Consider the following 17412-nt stretch of genomic DNA (forward strand, 5'->3'; position numbering starts at 1 on the left):
GGGAAATACAAACATACAGAAAAGCAAATCCCTGTTAAAATAGTCGCAGGCTAGGATTGCTGTAGGAGAGCTGAACAGGGGTGTAGGGCTAGTCTGATACTCAGCACATTGTCCACTGGACACAATAGACAATAATACAGGGCTGAAACTAATCAAATTCACACAACATATAAAGTAAAAAACGCTAGTACTGAAATGATTAAAAATTTGTACACAATTTATTAGGAAACCTCCCAACTGGGTTACAGTCTAAAAAAATTTTTGCAGCAGCATATACAGAAATAAAAAACCATTGAAAAATTGGCAACCTTATAAAATTTATACAGTCAAAGTATTGTAAACAAGTCGACGCGGCGTTTCGGTGTTATTGGTCTTGACACCTTCTTCAGGACACAAACATTTGACTTCTTTATCTATAAACAGATAACAAGATTTAACATCATGGTCTATTATCATTACGTTTTCTACATACCCTGTCTATTTTTTATATATATAACATCGATTGTCTAATCTTCTCATATTTATTATGCTCCCCCTTTGCCAGCCTCTCAGTTAGTTATAATCCAGTAAGTCAACACATATAGGGTTTCAAATGTGAATTCAGCCCATGCCCTGTCGGCGGTGAATGAAAAAGAACTGATCTACCTTTTATCTTGATTTGAGGAGGCTTTTCAATTGCGCTCACTCTTTTCTGATTGTCATATCACCAAGGAATCTTCATGATATTCCATACATAAACGAAAAATCTAAGTGCAATAAAAAATGGACAGTGCCACTCTTTAATATTAATACTAATAATCCACTTGCCTAAGTTCATTCGGCAATGACAGGTTAATTTACCTTATGTTGCGGACTGAGGATTGTCGATATGCACGGAGGAACCACCGTATTTGATCAAGGGTGCTCTTTGTGGTGTTTGATATAGCTCATCCCCTTAGAGTCTTTGTCTATAAAATCTCGTCCTGGACATGAGAATAATGCAATTAGGGGACTCCTGTGTTTTAACGATCACACAAATATATATGTAAGGTCCCTATTACATTACTCACCCCATACATGCGGGTAGAGATTCTGGTTAGAACTGTCCGAGAATTCTCAATTGTTCCGGTCTTCTCTCTTGTATAACCCGGAAGAAGCGTAAACTGCAGACATAAACATTAAAAAGGAATTTTTAGCTCTCATTTTAGAGCACACCTCGAGTTGATATTCCTATCCCATACTCCGTAGGTTGTGCTTCTGTTGTCTGCATCCCGCTAATATATTTAAATTGGTAAAGGCATTATGACCACTATGTAATCTCAATAGTATGTTTTAGCTTAAAACATGACGCTCATTTTGTATAGTCAGCGTTCTGTTTGGGCGGACTGTCCTAGATCCCAGGTTGTATTACTCTCACTGTCGTGATTACACAACGCTAAATTTAAATCGTAAAGATGGCATAATTTTCCATCTTGTATGATTATCATACAACGGGCTGCCACCTACTTTATATCTAAATACAAGTATCTAGGGGCTCGTCTGTACACATACCTTAATTATTCAGGTCGGCCTCCCTGTTCCTCCGTGTCCTCCTCCTTCGCATCAGTCGAAAGGAATGAACCGGTACCTTACAAAGCACTTATATTCGGTTCCGGACCGGACTAACCCGGAAGTGATTATATTCAATTACTATGCGGGCTTTCAAAGATACAATTATTTTGTGTAACATAATTTACCACATATTGCACTCGTTCGGGTTTAATTCAGATTATAAGTGCAATCTGTTTCCTTTGATATTAATTCTTTAAGCCACGACCCAGGGCTGTGGTACCGGAAGAATTACAGCTCTGATCGTTCATGGCGGCTCTAGTTAAAGTAATGTTAAGAATAGTTAATATTCGTGATCTTTACAATACTATACATCTCAAAGACCTATTAGGCCTTTTTTCTATGTGCTGGTTATATATTATAGAATACCCGGTCTACTGTAATCACGAACGACTTTATGTGGCGGCCATTTTGGTATGGGAACACATTATCCTATCTGCGGAACAGACCTTCCTATATTGTTCGAGAAATTACTTTGCACTATTAATAGTAATACAGTGTTGTCTACTCTGGCTCCATGGACATAAACTATCTTTAAAAAAAATGCCGGCTCGCGGGGTTAGATGTTCACTGTGTTTCCCCGTCGTAATAAGACTATCAGACACCAAATTTGGAGCAAACACGCCAATAATTTGTGGATGTATATACTAAAAGCGTATTTGCAAACAGACACGATCATGCATAACTTTTCTTATATATTACAATGACAATACTTGAACATATTCAAACATTATATAATCATTGATACAGCCAGTTCATAATATTCTTGCAGATGGGAGTTCAGGGTAAATGATATTCAAGAAGGAACTTATCATACAGGTTACACTAAATTCCCATTTTTACTTTCAGGATTTCCATTTATCTACAGGATTAGTCTTTCCCACTCCTCTCTGTTATTAAGTCCTGTTCTGAAAGTATTAAAAAGGGACATGTAGAACTGTTCTCTTTTCTTTCTTTTGATATTCTCGTTGCCCCCCCTAAAATTATGGGAGATGGCTTCTACTCCTCCCCATTTTAAATCTTCTATTTTATGATCATGTTTAATCCAATGTTCCACCAGGGGAGCAGTCAGTTTTTTGGTTCGGATTGCAGATTTGTGTTCTGTTATCCTCACCTTTACTTCTCTCGCTGTCTCTCCTATGTATGCCTTATCGCATGGACATTTTATCATGTATACCAAATTTTTGGTTCTACAATTGATAAAACTTTTGATTTTATGATCAATCCCATTGTGGGTGATGCTGTTACCCTTCATCATTGCTTGGCAATTTGTGCACATGTTGCAGCAAAAGTTCCCGGTGGGCAAAGGGTTCCTATCAATAGTTCCCTGACTGCCCTTGATATCATCTTGAAAGGTATGGACTAAGCAATTTTTTATAGTTTTGTTCCGTCGAAAGCTAAACATAGGTTTAGGGATGTTCATTTCTTGCCTGTCATTGAGCAATGCCCAGTTACGGTTAATGATGTTTTTAATCTTGTTACTTGCTGCACTGTAGTTTGTAACGAAAATTAATTTGTCCTGATTCTTGTCATTTCCTTGTTTATCCTTATCGAACAGAGTATCCCTGTTATAATATTTGGCCCGTTTATAGGCTTTTCTAATTAGACTTTTGGGATAGCCTCGAATTTTTAATTTCTCTGACAAGGCATCGGCATGTTTGTTAAAATCAGTTATATTGGTGCAGTTACGCCTAATTCTTAAAAATTGGCCGAATGGTATGTTATCCTTTTGGCATCTTGGATGGTTGCTTTCGTAATGAAGTAAAGTATTTCTATCCGTGGGTTTGGTGTAAAGATCGACACCTAAAGTTGCATTCTCCACACGGATTTTGATATCCAGGAATTCTATGCTTTCCTTATTATAATTAGAGGTAAAGCGAAGATTATTATCGCCTAAATTTAGCCAAGCAATGAACTCAGTAAGAGTTTCAAGATCGCCGGTCCAAATAAAAAAAATATCGTCAATATACCTCGACCAACATGTTACATTCTCGCTAAATGGTGCCATCTCATTAAAAATATGTTGGTCCTCAAAGGCCGCTACATATAGGCATGCCAGGCTTGGGGCACAGGTAGCCCCCATGCTGGTCCCTTTGATTTGTTTATAAAAATCATTTTTGAATAAAAAAATATTATTTTTTAAAATTATTTCAGCACATTCCAAAATGAATGTTGCGTGATTGCTAAGATCTTCATATCCTGTTTGTAAGAGACCCTCTAACATTCTGATGGTATCATCCTGCGGGATATTAGTGTAGAGGGCCTCTATGTCTAAGGTGACTAACCACTGGTTATTTACATCATATACTAACCCTTCAATTTTGTCGATCATGCAGGTGGTATCCTTGATATATGCTTTTTGACTCGTTACCATGGGTTGAAGGAATTTGTCAATGTATTTACTCAGTGGCTCAGTCACAGAGTTAATGCTCGAGACAATGGGGCGCATGGGTGGATTGGATAGGCTCTTATGGACTTTAGGAAGTCCATAGAGTGCTGGAATAACAGGGGCCTCATTTTTTAAAAACCTATATTCGTCAGGACAGATAACTCCGTCTTCCTTGGCGAAATCCAGTAAGTTATTAACTTTTACAATTAACGCATTCCATTCTTGTCTGGAGGATGAACAGTAGTGTTCAGTATTATTTAGAAGGCCCATCATCCTATTATTATAATCATCTGTTTTCATCAGGACAATGCTGCCCCCTTTATCTCCTGGTTTAATAGTTATATTCTTATTATTTTCTAGATTTGTAAGTGCTGATCTTTCAGCAAAGTTTAAATTATTGTGACCTGCCACAGGGTGACTTAAGAGGTTAGAAATATTGCTCTCTACAACTTTTTCAAAAAGGTCTACTTGTTTGTGCACCATATTTATGTTAGGGGTCCATTCTGATTTTGGCTTTAAGCCCGATTTATTTGTGGGGCCCTCTTTAGGGGGTTTATCTCTAAAGTAGTCCTGGAGGCGGATTTTTCTAAAAAATCCCTGTAGGTCTCGTTCTAGGTTATATTTGTCAACTCTAGCACTAATGGCAAATCCCAGCCCTTTTTCTAGAACATCTGTTTCTATTTTATTTAAGGAAAATTCCGAGAGATTTATGATCGCAGCTTTATGATCTAGTCCCACTTGGGTTGGCTCCTTGTATAATACCTCCTCTGCTGTTGAGGTTGAGGGAAAAACTTGCCCCTCCCATTGCCTCGTGACTGGTTTTGGTGATGTTGTGGATTCCCTCTGCCTCTCTGTCCTAAAAAAGATAGTGAGTCTCTGTTAGGTGTTGAGGTTGATTCTCCTGATTTATTCTTATCATGCGGGTTTTCATTTTCAGAATCTGTACTTGTGTAAGATGAATCTGTAAATGTCACCCTTTTCTTGGGATATCTATGCCTAGGTTGTTGCCATTGGTTCCTGTTAGAGTAGTTATCCCTAGGGCGGTCGAAGAAGTCTTTTTGGGTGTATGGGTAGACTATCTCGGTATTATAATTGGTCACATCTTTATTGAATTTGTTACTTTTTTTACCAAAAAGGTAGTCCCTGTAGCCAGAGACGTCCTTTTGGATCTCGTCTAGTTTTTTCTTGGCGTCTTCATACGCAGATGTGTCCAGTTTTGCTTCTAGGTCTTCTATCTCCCTTCTCGCTATTATTAAAATGGCAGTGGCAGTTTCAATTATTAGCAGCATCCAATCCCTGCTGCACCTATTGGCAATCAGGGTCCAGTTTTCAATGAACTTTTCGTGCCGTATAAACACTCCAGGTTCATTTTTCACCTGTAGGCCACTGGGAATTATACCTTTTTTAAGATAGTCAATTAAGAAATCAGCATGGAGTTCTGTGCGGACTAATTTCTTTTTATTATTCCACAACTCTTTCCATTTTTCCTCATCATTATTAGAGGTGGCTATAGATGTAAAGTTTTTAGAGGTGCCATTTACAATTTTATTAAATTCCTCTTCAGAGAACCCATAAGTTTTTAAAGCATCCATTAATTAATTCAGATGCTTATGTCGGACTATGCCTTGATCTGATGTGATCGGAAAATTTGTGCCTCCCAGCTAACAAGCTGTACAATTCAGATTCAAAAAAATGGAGGGTCCCCTGTTTTGTTTTCAGGGTAGGGGAAATACAAACATACAGAAAAGCAAATCCCTGTTAAAATAGTCGCAGGCTAGGATTGCTGTAGGAGAGCTGAACAGGGGTGTAGGGCTAGTCTGATACTCAGCACATTGTCCACTGGACACAATAGACAATAATACAGGGCTAAAACTAATCAAATTCACACAACATATAAAGTAAAAAACGCTAGTACTGAAATGATTAAAAATTTGTACACAATTTATTAGGAAACCTCCCAACTGGGTTACAGTCTAAAAATTTTTTTGCAGCAGCATATACAGAAATAAAAAACCATTGAAAAATTGGCAACCTTATAAAATTTATACAGTCAAAGTATTGTAAACAAGTCGACGCGGCGTTTCGGTGTTATTGGTCTTGACACCTTCTTCAGGACACAAACATTTGACTTCTTTATCTATAAACAGATAACAAGATTTAACATCATGGTCTATTATCATTACGTTTTCTACATACCCTGTCTATTTTTTATATATATAACATCGATTGTCTAATCTTCTCATATTTATTATGCTCCCCCTTTGCCAGCCTCTCAGTTAGTTATAATCCAGTAAGTCAACACTTATAGGGTTTCAAATGTGAATTCAGCCCATGCCCTGTCGGCGGTGAATGAAAAAGAACTGATCTACCTTTTATCTTGATTTGAGGAGGCTTTTCAATTGCGCTCACTCTTTTCTGATTGTCATATCACCAAGGAATCTTCATGATATTCCATACATAAACGAAAAATCTAAGTGCAATAAAAAATGGACAGTGCCACTCTTTAATATTAATACTAATAATCCACTTGCCTAAGTTCATTCGGCAATGACAGGTTAATTTACCTTATGTTGCGGACTGAGGATTGTCGATATGCACGGAGGAACCACCGTATTTGATAAAGGGTGCTCTTTGTGGTGTTTGATATAGCTCATCCCCTTAGAGTCTTTGTCTATAAAATCTCGTCCTGGACATGAGAATAATGCAATTAGGGGACTCCTGTGTTTTAACGATCACACAAATATATATGTAAGGTCCCTATTACATTACTCACCCCATACATGCGGGTAGAGATTCTGGTTAGAACTGTCCGAGAATTCTCAATTGTTCCGGTCTTCTCTCTTGTATAACCCGGAAGAAGCGTAAACTGCAGACATAAACATTAAAAAGGAATTTTTAGCTCTCATTTTAGAGCACACCTCGAGTTGATATTCCTATCCCATACTCCGTAGGTTGTGCTTCTGTTGTCTGCATCCCGCTAATATATTTAAATTGGTAAAGGCATTATGACCACTATGTAATCTCAATAGTATGTTTTAGCTTAAAACATGACGCTCATTTTGTATAGTCAGCGTTCTGTTTGGGCGGACTGTCCTAGATCCCAGGTTGTATTACTCTCACTGTCGTGATTACACAACGCTAAATTTAAATCGTAAAGATGGCATAATTTTCCATCTTGTATGATTATCATACAACGGGCTGCCACCTACTTTATATCTAAATACAAGTATCTAGGGGCTCGTCTGTACACATACCTTAATTATTCAGGTCGGCCTCCCTGTTCCTCCGTGTCCTCCTCCTTCGCATCAGTCGAAAGGAATGAACCGGTACCTTACAAAGCACTTATATTCGGTTCCGGACCGGACTAACCCGGAAGTGATTATATTCAATTACTATGCGGGCTTTCAAAGATACAATTATTTTGTGTAACATAATTTACCACATATTGCACTCGTTCGGGTTTAATTCAGATTATAAGTGCAATCTGTTTCCTTTGATATTAATTCTTTAAGCCACGACCCAGGGCTGTGGTACCGGAAGAATTACAGCTCTGATCGTTCATGGCGGCTCTAGTTAAAGTAATGTTAAGAATAGTTAATATTCGTGATCTTTACAATACTATACATCTCAAAGACCTATTAGGCCTTTTTTCTATGTGCTGGTTATATATTATAGAATACCCGGTCTACTGTAATCACGAACGACTTTATGTGGCGGCCATTTTGGTATGGGAACACATTATCCTATCTGCGGAACAGACCTTCCTATATTGTTCGAGAAATTACTTTGCACTATTAATAGTAATACAGTGTTGTCTACTCTGGCTCCATGGACATAAACTATCTTTAAACAAAATGCCGGCTCGCGGGGTTAGATGTTCACTGTGTTTCCCCGTCGTAATAAGACTATCAGACACCAAATTTGGAGCAAACACGCCAATAATTTGTGGATGTATATACTAAAAGCGTATTTGCAAACAGACACGATCATGCATAACTTTTCTTATATATTACAATGACAATACTTGAACATATTCAAACATTATATAATCATTGATACAGCCAGTTCATAATATTCTTGCAGATGGGAGTTCAGGGTAAATGATATTCAAGAAGGAACTTATCATACAGGTTACACTCAGTTTGAAAATGTTGTCGATCCCTCTCTCCTTCAAAGCAATTTCTCCCTGGTCGCCTTCCTTCATCAAACTGTCTGTCATCCCTGCGAAATTCACCACGACCTCTACCTCTGCCTGGTCCAGCATTGGACCAAGGCTCCGGACAATCTCTCCACCAGTGCCCCTCCTTTTTGCAGTTCGCACACTGATTCGGCCCCAGACTCTCTCTCTTCTCTCCCCTTCCATAACTACTTCCACCTCGACCCGCTACCATAGGTGGGGCTCCACGTCCCCGACCGTTCGACACCTGCTGCAGCAGCACCCTTGTCTTCAAGTCTTTGGCTTTCTTTTCCTGTCTGTCTTTGTTCTCATTTTCTCTATGTTCATAATACTGAGCCATACTCAGAATACCAGAGGGGGTGGACGTCATCCACGTACTCTCTGATGCCTGCAATCTAGCCGCTATTTCTGGTAACAATTTAGATACGAACCTATTAATGAAAAGTCGCAAGCCCCCATCCTGAGAGAGATCCTGACCACTAAAATCCAAAAAGGCTTCCTCGAAACGAGTGAAGAAATCCGAAACCGCTTCCTCCTTTTTTGTCTACATGCAGTCAACTTATCCCAATCCACCTTCTTTGGAGGAATAAGAGAGTGCATACATTTTATTATTCGTCCCGGTAATGCTAAGATCTCAGGTTTCGTTTTTTCCCCTGGCTTCCGTTCCTTGTCCCAGTCCTTAAATTCCTCCCAAGTACCTCCCAATTCCTCCGCATGATCTGTACCCTTCACCTGCCTCCAAACATCCACCGGAACCAGTAATCCAAAGAACAATTCTATGTCAGCTAAATTCATGACCGTCGAGGAAGCTGCTTCCGTCAATTCTTTGTAATAAGCAGTCAGGTTCTTTCTAAAGTCGGGCAACTGCGCCTTCAGCGCCAACACCTCGCTCCGTTTCCAAGGCGTGTATACCCACTGATCCTGGAAACAAGCCTCTACACGAGCTCTGGTCACATTATTAGTTACTGGGTCTACCATTTCAGGCACTTCAGGATGGAAAATAGGGTGAACTTCGCGTATTGGATGCGCTCCAAAACAATATGGCCCTCCTGCTGATGGCAATGCATTTCTATATTCCAGCAAAGTCTGCACATTCTATAACACATCCCTCATACTAGTATTAGCCCTATAGGCTCTGTCCTTAATGTCATAAAGAACCTGGGGCGCCGTTCCACCATAACCCTGCTCCCACAACGCTATTAGCGTCGTTGACATATGCCATAAAGCATGCTGCTGCATCAGAGGCTCATAATCCTTCATTGTGGACCAGATGTCTTCCAGTACGTAAATAGGACTCCTAGCCCACTGACAAGCCTGATTAGCCACTATCGTTTTTTCATCCAACCCAACAGTAGAGCGTGTAAGCAATTTATGTACTTGGGTAAGTATTCCACTTCCGGCACCTCGAGTCGGGGTCGTCAACTCACCTTGGGGGGTAGCGCTAGCAGAAACAGTGGGAAGTGCAGAAGAGATCACAGAGGGGGCAGGTGGGCTCGCCGCAAAGAAAGAAACCAAGGGCGCAGTCACGGAAGAGGTGACAGAAGACAATGCTTGTTCAACATCTTTCAACAAAGTAGGGGCCGAAATAGAGGAAGTGGGGGTGCCGGACAAGGGAGGAGCAACCATTTGTGGAACTGAAACCACCGCAGGGGAAGAAGAACCCGTCAACACGGGGTACAATGATTGCGGAGCATACGTGGGAGGGGGCCGAGCATTCAAAATGTCCTCTATCTCATCTCGCTCTTCCTCTCTTACTACATAGCTTTTATCTGTCTGTAACCTATGAAGTCTGTCTGGGCGCTCAATCTGTATCTCATTCTCTTTCTTAGTATGTTCTCTCGCCTTTTGTGCCATCGTCTGCGCTGCTCTCTTCTGAGCCACCTTCTCCTCTCTCATCTGTCGTTCCCTTACTTCTTTTTGCCACATCCTCAAGGAATCGAACATACTCTGGCGGCTAAGCTTAGCAAACAATCTGTCCTGCAAATAATCTAGTTTTGCCACATCGAAAGAACCAGTCAACGGCCATTGCAAATCTAAGTTACCCTTGGTATACTTGTGCCACAAAGTAGTAAACAAAATTGGAGTCAATCCATGTTTAACATAAATCTCGAAATTAGGTGAGCCCTCCACTGGGGCGGGTTGGCTCTCAGCCAATCTGGTGTCCGAGGCGCCGCAGCAGCACCCGAGGCACCGTAGCCTACTGAAACACGGCATCTTCTCCCACTCAATCACACACCAACACAAAATTCACACTCACCCTCTCACCGACACCCAGACCGCACAATCACTACTAAGCACATACACATATATTCACGTTTCCTATGCGTCAAATCCCTGCCAAACACGTGTTACCAAAATGGGACAAGGCCCGTCGACCAAGTCCTGGGGAACCTGGACCCTACCACAGACCGAACAGTACACTCACTGTTCCGAGATTGGGGAACACATGAATGAAATGAAATGAAATGAAATGAAATTAAAAAGAAATTTAATAAAGCGCACTGCGGCCAAGCGGCTTCCTGGCGCTGAGGACTGGACCAGACTCAACGAGGGGATCCGAGGGTACTAACAGGGGAATGCCTGAGAAAACAGGAATGTTTTAAGGGTTTTACGGAAGTGGGTGTAGATGGGAATGGAGCGAATGAAGAGAGGAAGACTGTTCCAAAACCGAGGGGCCAGAACGGTAAAACGGGTGCACCCCGTTCTCGATTTGCGGAAACGGGGGACGTGGACCGCTTGGGATCTGCCCTGGAGAAAGGACGCCAACCAAGAAAAGGCTGCGCCCCGAACGCCCGCTGCGCTGACACGGTCAAGAAGGATGGAGTGATCGACCGTGTCAAACGCAGCGGACAAATCGAGGAGGACCAGGGCTTGGGGAAGATTGATGTCAGCTTTCCCCTTGAGTTCGTCCAGGACCGCGATGACCACTGTCTCCGTGGAGTGTCCTGGGCGAAAACCCGCCTGATGGGAGGCCAAGAGGTGGTTCTCCTCGACATAAGTGGACAGAAAAGATGCAACGTAGCTTTCAAGAATCTTGCCCAGGTAAGGGAGAAGAGAGAAGGGCCTAAAATTAGAGAGAAGAGAGGGGTCAAGACCAGGTTTTTTAAGAATAGGTAAAACTATGGCGGTTTTAAAGGAGGAAGGAACAGAACCCAGAGCCAAGGAAGCGTTGAGAAGGGCAAGAGGAGGAGCAGGACAACTGGAGAGAAGAGTTTTGAGAATTCGTGCCGGAGCACAGTCCACCGGAGAACCGGACTTGATTTTTGTGAGCAGATTGAGGAAACGGTCCATGGAAATGGGGGGAAAGTGATCCAGAGAGGAGGAGGGTAGAGGGAGGGGACAGGAGACACCAGATTGGTGCACCATGGGAATATTGGCCTTTATGTTGGCAATCTTGTAAATAAAGTAATCATTGAGCGAAGAGCAGAGGGTCTGTGATGGAACAAGACTAGTGCTGGTGCGGTCAGAGGTAGCAAGGTTTTGGACATGGGAGAACATTTCTCGGGGTTTATTGGCGGAAAGGGCAACTCTCTCGGTGAAGTATTTAGTTTTGGCCGCAAGGATCGCTTTTTTGTAATCGTTAAGGAGAAGTCTATATTTAGCACAGAGAGTGGGACAGTAGTGTCGTCTCCAATGGCGTTCCGATCGCCTAAGATCGAGTTTGAGGTCTTTAAGCTCCCTGGTGAACCATTTATGAGCGTCGTAGGGGCGGACGGATTTGACCTTCTTGAGCGGGGCGACCTGGTCGCAGGAGGAGGAGAGCCAGGTGCTAATGGCTTCTGACTGCGAATTCAAAGAGAGGTCAGTGATATCAGGCGCTGAGGAGCCCAGGGAGATCGAGAGGTCCGTTTGGTTCCAGCTACGAACTAGTATGTTTTTGGGTAGGGGCAGCTTGTCAGTCGAGGCCGAGAAAATAGAAAATGAAATAATGGAATGATCAGACCAAATGCAAGGAAGTATGGAAGGGGGTGAAATATCTCGGCGCAATGACCAGATTTGGTCCAGGATGTGACCCTGGACATGAGTGGGGGCCGAGATGTGGGACAAGAAGTTCAGACACTGTAGAGTAGCAGAAAAGTCTTTAGAAGAAAGATCTTCCCTCGGGTCGCCTGGCCAGTAGTTAAAATCACCAAGCAGAACAACCGAGGAATTGTTAACCGCCAGGGTGGCCAGGAGATCCTGCAAAGCGGCGACAAATAAAGGCATGGCTTGGGGACATCATCCGCCACCCGGGCGGCACTACAGATCGCTGCGCACTTTACCACGGGAGACCCGGGATCCGCTCCCATCAAACCACACACACTAGGGGTTCGGGTGAGTCCCAGAATCCGCCCGCAATGAGCCACGCCTCGACCGCGGTACCACCCGGTCGGATGACCACAAACAAACGTCCACCCAACCTCCGCCAAGCCTGTCAGAGCACCACTCGCACTCTGAGTTCCCCGGAGCACACTAGCCCCAGGAGCACACAGGCTCCTCCAACCACTAGAGGCACGCCGGACTCGGAGACACACCAGTCTCTTGGAGCGTCCCAGCTCCCTCAATCAACAGTCGGACCACTCACCTTCTATACGCGGTACCGACCTCTACCATTCTCCACCGCTGGCTGCTGGGACCAACACGGTCAGCTCCAAAGTTCGCCTTCCGGACCCCGGCGTAAGATCATGACCGGGGACCTCTCCCGATCAGCAGGGTGGGTCAGCGCTGCGAGAACCAAGCTTGGCATCAAATGGCTACCCGGACCCACCGTGCCGACCAGACGGTCCCCGGCCTTCTGCTACCCACTTACGGGTGAGAAAGATCCTTATCGCGGGGTCCCTGTTCGGGCACCATCTGATAAGCGTGGCTCAAATCCACCCGAGTGACTTACCGCACTCACCTATAATTACCAAATAAGAAGTCAGCCGGACAGTGGAGAAGAATAAACAAAGTATTTTATTAGGCCACAAACTCCCATATGAGAGGGCCCTGTACGACCTCACCCCTTGGAGTGCGCCGAGAGGACTGACTCATCTCATCACAGAAATACATTATAACATGGTATAGCAAAGTAAAACACGCCGATACTGGAAAAGTACTGGACCCCGGAGAGGGTGAACAATGGCCTCACACAAGAGGCATCTGCACCTGCAAAGCAACATTTGGTTATCTCTGCCCAAGGCCACGGAGCCGGGCCTCAGCATCTCCAGCGCATGAGAACATTACTGATTATTTTTTTTGTTATCAGTTTCGGTCACAGTTAGCTAAGAAACGAAAACTGCTGCGTTCAGGGTTTTTCCTATTCCTACGGGAGGGGGAGTGAGCGCGTGCGACTCGCACGCAGAGAGAAGCACCCCAAAATGGTGGCACACAAGCTAAGCTAAGAAAACTGAATAACATCACACGCATAAATGAATAATGAGATGGAGAATATAAACGTAAATGCATAAATGAATATATCATTAGTTAGACACATTATGCTAACTCATAAATATAAGTGTAAGTGGGCGGGGCATCAGAAAATGAAACCTATCACCACCCATACCTCACTATTTAACTTACTAGCTGACTTTTTTGTAACATCCCATAGTGGAAGGGGGAAGGCAGTTAAGCATTCCCACTGGTTTAACCACAGTTGTAGAGAGGCGTAATCCTACTTGATTAAGGAGGTGAAACATGGCACCATGATGTCTATCAGAAACGCTTGCCTTGCCTACAAAAGACTAATCTGTGCGGCTAAGGCAGAATGGGAAGCCGATAACTGGGAGAAAATTAGAGAAGCCCTAGAGGTCCGCGACTTCAGGTTATTTTGGAAATTGGTCCGTGGTGGCTCGGCCTCTGGCGCCTCTGCCATCGTTCCTAATCTCAGCGAGGAGGTGTGGCCTGCCCACTTTAAGTCCCTCTATGCACTACACCCTCCGAAGGTACTGGCGGCCCCTTGTGTGGCCTTAACAACCCCTGATCCACCTGTCATTCTGGGTAGGGCCCTTGGTGGTTATCCCTTCACGATCATGGAAATTAAGGCAGCAATCAGGAGTTTGACACCAGGAAAGGCCCCTGGGTTGGATAAAATCCCTGGGGACCTGTATCGGACTGAGGATGGGGTATGGGCACCTTACATCTGAACTTTTTTTAATGCGATCATGAAGGTATGGATATTCCGCCCACCTGGTTAGGCGCCGAAATTATACCCATATTCAAGAAGGCTTCTCCCCTGGACCCGGCCAACTACCGGCCGATAAGTCTTATTGACGTCCTCCAGAAGCTTTTTGCCAGAGCCCTCCTGACCAGGTTGCAATGTTGGATGGACGATAACAACGTCCTGTCCTCTCTGCAGGCCGGTTTCAGGGCGGGGTGTCGACGATGGACCAGCTCTTTAGACTCCAGCTGGTCCATTGGAAGACTGCTATTCTGGGGGGCGGCAGTTTGTACTTGATATTTGTGGACCTTCGGTTGGTTTTTGACCTGGTCCAGAGGGACAAGCTTTGGGTTATCCTAACCGAGTCGGAGGCACCGGCTTATCTGTGCGAGCTTTTCAAGCGGCTGCATACAGGGACGTATGCAAGGGTGAGGTTCGGGAAGGGGAGGCATTGACTTCCCCTTTTCCAGTTGAAAAGGGAGTTAGGCAAGGATGCGTACTTGCGCCCGCGCTCTTTTCCCTATTCCTCAATAGCCTTATTGCCCACTTATTGGAGGTGAACAATTTGGACTCCCCCACACTAGCCGGCAGGAAAATCCCGGCGCTAATGTTCGCCGACGATACCCTCCTACTGTCTAAAACACTGGGGGGTATCCAGCGTACATTGGAAGCATTTTCCTGCTTCTGTAAATTGAGGAACTTGGAAAGCAACTTCACCAAAACAAAATATATGGTGTATAACTCGCTACACTTGAATTGCCCCCACCCACACCTTGAGGGAACGGCCCTTGATAGAGTTTCAACCTTTGAATATCTGGGGGTTACCCTTAATGACAAAATGAACTGGGGCTCGCAGATCGCCAAAGGCAACCTGAAACTTGCCCAGTCATCAGGGGGGATCTTAAAAGCCCATAGTGAATCTCCCCTTAAACTCACGGGACCGCCATTAGAAATTTACAAGGTACAGGCAAGAGGTGGTGCACTCTATGGTGCAGAACTCTGGGGCCATGCAAGCGTGACCCCTCTATCCTTCACCGAGAACAGTTTTATTAGACGCCTTTTGCGCCTTCCACAGAGCACTCCCCTCGTCCCCTTGAGGTTGGATTTAGGTTTGGCGCCAATACACGAGGTTGTCTCAAATCGTCCCCTGCTATATTGGAGACGGCTCTGGGCCACCCCGGAACTTGACAGTTACAGGGAAGATTTGCGGGACCTGCTAGCTAGAGGGGGTGTGGGTAGGATCCCATGGCTGAAGTACATCCGTAGCCGCATACAGAACCTGGGCAAGGGGGACCTGTGGTCCTTCCCTGAGGAGGTTTGTGTCTTGCTTTCTAGAAAAGCCCTGATCATAGCGATGAAAGAATATGACAGGGCTCTTCTATCATCAAACCCGTCGTTGGGCAGGCTCACCAACACCTTTCTTGAGATTAAGTCCCACCCTTCTTTTGAAAGATTCTTAGACCAAATCCAGCCACCTTTGGCAAAGAAACTTTACCTCCAGTTTAGGCATGGCACACTTCCTCTAGGGGAAACCACCGATAAGTGGTTAAAAACTCCATCCCCTGTAAGTTCTTGCCCAGGATGCGAGGCCAGCAGAGAGACAGATCTTCACGTTCTGCTCTTCTGCCCCTCTTATACTAGGGCAAGAACCAAATGGTTAATCCAGTGTTGTCGGTCTAGAGGCATAAGGTACTATAGAGAGGCCTTTAGACTCTGCAAATCAGACACGTCCTTTATGTTTGTCCTCGCCACTTCAAAATTTCTTTTGTCAATGTGGTTTAGAAGGTGTGCAACACTAAAGGGTGACGGGTCTTAATAAGTTATAATATGGGTGGCCTCCTTTTATCTACTCTCCGTGGTAGGTCAGACTGTAATTTGCCTTAGTGTTAGTGATACTGAGGACGCTGCCTTTTGAAGGTTTTTTATGAATTTTAAAATCATTAACTTATTTGTACATAGTATTGTGGTTGTATATGATGTGATATCTATGTCTTTTATATGGTTTTTGACCGATTTATTTATTTATTTATAGTGTTTTATATAGCGCGAACAAGACCCGTGGGTATCAGAGCGCTTAACATAGAAGATTACAGATTGACATTATAGTAACAATTATAGCAGCAAAGCAGATATGAGGTAGAAGGTGATATGCTATCTAGGGTGATTTAGATAAATATATTCCTAACGCCTGTGCCATTAGCATTGAGAGGTGCATAAGGTTTAGCTTGTGTCATAGTCATATAGTCAGCTCGGTGAGGTAGGGTTACATAGTATTATCAGTACAATTACCTGAGTAATTCGCAATGAGAGTTGAATGAGTTTAGCTAGTAGCAAGGATCAAAAGATAAACAAAGTAAGGTAGAGGTCATATCTTTTCAGGTGTGAGATACAGTGTAGAGATCACATAGATATGAGGTAGTAGTAAAGCTTTTGACTGACTGGCAATTAAAGCCAGAACCGCTCCCAAGCACCCTTTACATTTGCAGATTAACCCCTAGCGCACCTTTGCCTGTCATTCAGGCAAGCCGGCACCCTGGCATGAATCCTGCCTTGAAGGATTGTTGTACCAGCCTCTTCCTTTTACAGCACATGAGACTCAAATAACTTCAGCTAAAGCATTTTAACGATAGGAATGAAGGGTGCGCGACCCCCTTCATAGGTGTCCACGCCCACCCTGGGGGCCGCACCTCACAGATTGAAGACTGCTGCATCGTACATTGACAATAAATCATGTACATGTGTAAATCAATGTATAAGGTGTGTTACAGGAGACGGGGTTACAAAGTGGGGGAGTCACAAGTCCTCCATAGCTCACTGTGCTATATTAGAAGGATTACAATTTGTAAACTGAAAGTTGCAAAAGGATCTCTGTGTTAAAAGCAGTAACACACATTAGTAGACACATCATCAGATGAAGTGCTTTGCAGGAGACACATTTACCTTCTCTACTACTTTGATTCAAATCTGGGACTTGACAAAACACAGATCTCTCCAGCAAGTGCATTCACCACCAGAGTTATCTCACCATTAGTACTATTCCCTGAGGTTTACTGGGCGCCTTCACAGCAGGTGCCTTAACCCAATCAAAATATTTTAAAATGTAGACTGTGCCACCAATTAAGAATAACAGATCTACTGCCA

At 43.7% G+C, this 17412-nt stretch overlaps 4 long non-coding RNA genes across 4 annotated transcripts; all 4 read right to left on the reverse strand.

The window, feature by feature from the left end:
- Positions 1-259: 259 nt before the first annotated feature.
- LOC144824388 (uncharacterized) lies at positions 260-906 on the reverse strand. The gene is made up of 3 exons (XR_013608924.1): positions 841-906; positions 646-746; positions 260-413 (listed from the first exon to the last, which is right to left on the reverse strand). It is a non-coding gene; the product is annotated as an uncharacterized LOC144824388 (long non-coding RNA).
- A 5-nt stretch (positions 907-911) lies between these two features.
- LOC144824389 (uncharacterized) lies at positions 912-1589 on the reverse strand. Its single transcript, XR_013608925.1, has 3 exons — positions 1531-1589; positions 1050-1142; positions 912-962 (listed from the first exon to the last, which is right to left on the reverse strand). It is a non-coding gene; the product is annotated as an uncharacterized LOC144824389 (long non-coding RNA).
- A 4376-nt stretch (positions 1590-5965) lies between these two features.
- On the reverse strand, positions 5966-6606 carry LOC144824391 (uncharacterized). Its single transcript, XR_013608926.1, has 3 exons — positions 6541-6606; positions 6346-6446; positions 5966-6113 (listed from the first exon to the last, which is right to left on the reverse strand). It is a non-coding gene; the product is annotated as an uncharacterized LOC144824391 (long non-coding RNA).
- Positions 6607-6611: 5 nt separating this feature from the next.
- LOC144824392 (uncharacterized) lies at positions 6612-7289 on the reverse strand. Its single transcript, XR_013608927.1, has 3 exons — positions 7231-7289; positions 6750-6842; positions 6612-6662 (listed from the first exon to the last, which is right to left on the reverse strand). It is a non-coding gene; the product is annotated as an uncharacterized LOC144824392 (long non-coding RNA).
- Positions 7290-17412: the final 10123 nt, after the last annotated feature.

This window comes from Lissotriton helveticus, chromosome 3_1, assembly GCF_964261635.1.
Source record: "Lissotriton helveticus chromosome 3_1, aLisHel1.1, whole genome shotgun sequence".
Taxonomy (NCBI): Eukaryota; Metazoa; Chordata; class Amphibia; order Caudata; family Salamandridae; genus Lissotriton; species Lissotriton helveticus.